The sequence below is a fragment of the Octodon degus genome, unplaced genomic scaffold (genome assembly GCF_000260255.1).
Source record: "Octodon degus isolate 3935 unplaced genomic scaffold, OctDeg1.0 scaffold00047, whole genome shotgun sequence".
Taxonomy (NCBI): Eukaryota; Metazoa; Chordata; class Mammalia; order Rodentia; family Octodontidae; genus Octodon; species Octodon degus.
In genome coordinates this window covers 13,535,786-13,540,597 of record NW_004524623.1, presented here as the reverse complement: position 1 = coordinate 13,540,597, position 4,812 = coordinate 13,535,786, and positions in this window count along the sequence as shown.

The window sequence follows — 4,812 nt, the reverse complement described above, 5'->3', positions numbered from 1 at the left end:
CTTTGGCTTTCCAACACAGACTTCACCAGTGATTCTACAGTGAGTGTCCAGGCCTTGGGTTTGGACTGGGGCTGCTTTCTTGGTCCCTCTTGTTCTTCAGTTTCCATCTTCTTGGCTGAGCACTAACGGGTCCTCTCCAGCGTGCAAGCAGCCAGTGCAGATTCTTCTGACTCTAATCCCAAGGCAGCTAATGTGTGCTATATTGCTGCTGACCCTGTAAGCCTTCCTGATAAATGCCCTTTGTATAATTGTGTGTGTGTGTGTGTGTGTGTGTGTGTGTGACTGATTCTGTTCCCTGGAGACCTTAATTCACCAATTTTCAGATATGCCCAATATATCCACCAGTCCACTATTGATAGTTCCAGCTCAGGCTGAAGAGCAGAAGGGCCAGGCATGGTGGCCAGGCCCTGAGTTCAATCCCAAGTACCAAAAAACCTCCCAACTCCAGAAAGACAAAAGGCCCACACTCAAGACCAGTTTATGCAAAAAATGTGAAAGTGAGAGCTGAGCCTAGACTCTAACCAGTTTCTGTCTGCCTGCCCTGTAATAGATCAACTGACATGTTAGATTATAAATGTAAATCTTGTGTTTTCTATTATGTAAAAATGTATACTCACCACTGTTCTAAGTTGTTTAGTAAATAGTGGCTGTTACTTGCTGTTTGCTAGATAAAATTCCTACCTAACCAATCCCTGTAAACAAAGTTAGATTACAGAGATGGCTTCATAAGGAAACTAAATGGCATTTAACTTCTTGTAACCTTGGGCTATGCAAGGTTGCCTGCAGGTACTTACTCAGGTGCAAGATAACCAGAAACTAAAAGCCCCAGGAAATTTAGTTTGGGTAGTGGTCACAATGACCCTGAAAGCACTGTTTTGTGTCAATGAATTTGTTTACCAAACAGAATGTGGTTTCATGTTTTAAAAGCCCCCTGCTTCCTGGGTTAGCTGCCTTTCAAGTTCTCTCCTGCGTGAGAGCAGAACAGGGCCCTGAGCTCAGTAATAAACAGCTTTCCAAATTCCAATCTGGCTGATCTGGTTCCTATTCTGAGTGACCCATAACATGCCCCTCCTTCAGGGGATGTCTGGTGGCTGTAACAAGCCTCAGAAGCTTGTTACACCCATTTTCCTACATAAATTGATCAACTAAAACCACTCCTCAGGTAATGCTCAAGAGTTCAAAACATAACTGCGCTGGACCACAGTCAGGAAAATATATCCCAAGAGTCAGATCCCCCAGGGACCAGCTGGAAAGCCTGGAGCCTGAGCCCATGTCCTATGGCTGTTCACACTGCAGCTGTTCCTGCCTTCTCCATGTTTCTGTAACATGAGGTTGTCTCAAGGTAGAATCCGCACACTCAGTAGCATCAGGTGCCCAAGCACCACCCCTATGCATTGGCCTCCTGTTCGTTCACATGACCTTGTGAGCTGGGAATGTGTACTTCCGGGTCAGGGTGCGCTTCCGGGTCGGGATGCACTTCCAGGTCAGTGTGTGCCCTTCCTCAGGTGCAGAGCACAGCCCTGGATGGGTGGAGGCCCTGCTCCTTTGAGCCAAGATCCTTATTTTCTCCAATGAATTTTCAAGTTTGAGACTGAGCACTCAGCCCCTGTCCCCATAGCTATGTCCTTCCAGGCTGCCTTTCCAGGCTGGTGACGCTGTCTTTGTTTCCCCCACCCAGGGCAGGAGGAGGATGCCCAGGAATGTCAGGGTGTTGCGCTGTCCCACAACTGAACCACTGAAGGAGATACTCACAGTTCTTTCCAAGAAAAACAAAGGATGGACATAGTCTGCAGTGCCGGAAGAGGAAACTGAAAAATATAAGCACTTGTTCTGAGAAAAGGCTGGGCCTCACCCTCCAGTCTAGTCTTGGAGCTTGGCAAAGGCAGAGAAGGAGCAAAGCAGGAAGGAGAGCGGACGGAAAGAAAGGGAGGGGAATGGAAGGGACAGGAAAAGGAAAGGAAGGGGAGTAAGAAGAATATATAATATATAAATAAAAATACATAATGTCGCCATAACCAGAGATCAATGAAAAATGTACAAGTCTTGATTCTGGATACCTTCAGATAGTATTTTCAAGATGGTGGATATTCCTGTTTCATAGAGCTATTGTTCATTCAGTTTGAGGGTGGTGGTGTTTTACAGTCATATGTTTGTACTTATATTTTCATAAGCATGATAGACTGTTTTCAATACAGATGATTTTTTTTTTCCTAGTACTGGTGATATAGGGGAAATGAAACTCTCAATCTGAAAAGTACTTGGATGAGTTCATGTTCTCTAAAACCTAAGAATGAATTTTAGGAACAAATGCAGGTTAAGAGCAGAATATTTATTGGGAAAGAAAACTTCTGTCTGAGAGGGACAGAAGGGGGACCCAAGCTTGTTGCTGTGAGGAAGCTGTCTCTTCCAGGGACTTTTATAGAGTAAAACCATGCAATGAGGTGGGTCTAAGGTGGAGAACATGGGAACTCACGTGGGCATGAGGTGGGACAAAACTGTGGCCAGCCAATGAGATTACAAGCATCATTGCTTAGGTAAAATTGATTAAATCCAGAACTGAATGGGGAAATGAGTAAGTGGGCACAAATACAGAACAGGAGTTTATCCAGTAGCCAGCCAGTAAATGGTGGCTTAGTGACTCTTTCTGGCTTCCCCAAGGTGATGATCAATCCTGGATGCTTATCTTTAGGGAGATAAGCCTTTATTTGATCTTTGGTCATTAGGTCCAGCCCACAGGAGGAGCATCCATCTCTCCTACAGTTTCAACATATCTTGTCTTATTTGCAGTCTCCTTGAGGGCCTGGCCCTGTCTGCCTATAATATTTCCATCTAATTTAACTACCTGCTACACTGGGGGTTGAACCCAGGGCCTTGGCACTGAGCTACATCTCTAGGCCTTTTTTATTTTTCATTTAGAGCCAGAGTCTTTTTAAGATGTGTAGGCCAAGCTCAAATTTGTGATCCTCCTGCCTCTGCCTCCTGGAGCTGGGATCTGGTACCACCACCTCTTGCGGCTGGATGTAATATTAAGATTTGAGTGTCCAACTGAAAAGGCACAAGAATTTTACCATTTTCCTGGCATCTGGAAAAACTGGGAATATTTGGATCCCAACAGTTGTTCAAAGGATAGGATAGAGCTCTTACAACAGACCAGGAGCCCGCAGTCTGAACATAAGCTGCCAGGCATGGCCTTCGAGTCTAACCTTATCAAATTATGAGGAAAACTTGCAGCAGCAGTACAGACTCAGCCTGCTCACCCTGCTGAGTCGAGCTGAGGATCTCCCTTGTTACAGAATGTGGGAACCGATATAGGACTGGTCTCAGCCCTCCTTGTGCTCTCCTAGGAGTTGCCTCTGAGGCAGCATGACACTGCAAGAATCACAGGCTCTGGGAAGCCTTCTCAGACCGTGCCATCCCGGATCTTTGTCCCTGACACCCTCCTGAAATCTGCTGAGGCTGCTGGGAGCGGGTGGAGGCTGGCAGGTGGCCTGAAGAGAACGTCAAGCTTTTGTAAATGCTGTGGAGGGGATTTGCAGACACAGGTGGCCCAAACAAACCAAAAAATACCCATGGTGCATCACAGACTTGTGGAATTTGTGCTGCTTCATGCCAGCCCTTTCGAGTTTGTTTCCATAATTCATCCGGAGCGGAAGGGGGGTGTGTGTGTGTGTGTGTGTGTGTGTGTCTGTGTCTGTGTCTGTGTGTCTGTGTGTTTGTACTGGAGACTGAACTCAAGACCTTGGGGTTAACATCCAGTAAGGGCTTCTTGATGCATGACATCACACAGTGACACATAGTAGGCTGCTAGCTTGAGTCTCCACCTCATTTTTATGTGTCTGTGCATGTATGTGTGCGTGCGTGCGTGCGTGCGTGCGTGTGTGTGTGTGTGTGTGTGTGTGTTGCTGGAAACTAAAGGCATCTAGATTGGAAAACAAAATTCTATTTATAGTGCCCAAGACCCCTCTCCAGCCAGACCCAAGGCCTGGCCTGGGTGTGGGACCTTCCACCTGCTCACCGCTCCCCAGACAACTTTGCAGTCAGAGCCCAGGCCCAGCGTGTGTGTGAGAGAGCATCCGCACACTCCCAGGAACCTCCTCCATCAGACAGGCCAGGGCTCCTGTGGAACCCTGCAGCAGAACTCCCTGCAGAGAAGATAGGGGCCAGACCTGCCCAGCTAATCCGGGAGCTGAACATCTTGCCAGAGTGGCACAGCAGGTTCACCTCTAAGCTGCAACAAGAAGAAGCTGAGCACAGCAGCCAAACCAAAGCCAGGCACTTCTGGACAAGATCAAATGTGGTAGCTCCAGAACCGGTAAACTGAGACACTTTGCTAGACCCAGATCTATGAGAGCATCTTCCCTCTTTCTCTCTTGACTGAGGGAGGGGACAACAGGTAACCAAGATGAACCAATCTGACAAAAGACCCCAAGTACATCAAGGGGAGTTGATCAGACAAAATTTAGGGGAACTAATCTAAATAAAATTCCCTATTTAATATCTGCCTAGCTACACAGACATAATGTTTGTTCTTATGGTCTAAAATACAAACCCATTAGTTACAAAAGTTTGTCAACTGCTAAATATCACTACACATTATTAGTGTTCCTAATTATAGTTCTGTAAATACAAAACTGTAACTACCTTAACCACATAATCTCTCTTGGATAAGAATTTCAGTAGGTGCTAAGGTAATAACTGCACCAATGTTCTATACCAAAGGTCAGAGGACAGTACTATATAAAATGCCAGAAACAGAGCAAAATGCAGTCTCAGGCTCCAAGCCCTCCCAGAACAAATGTAGGAGACACTAGC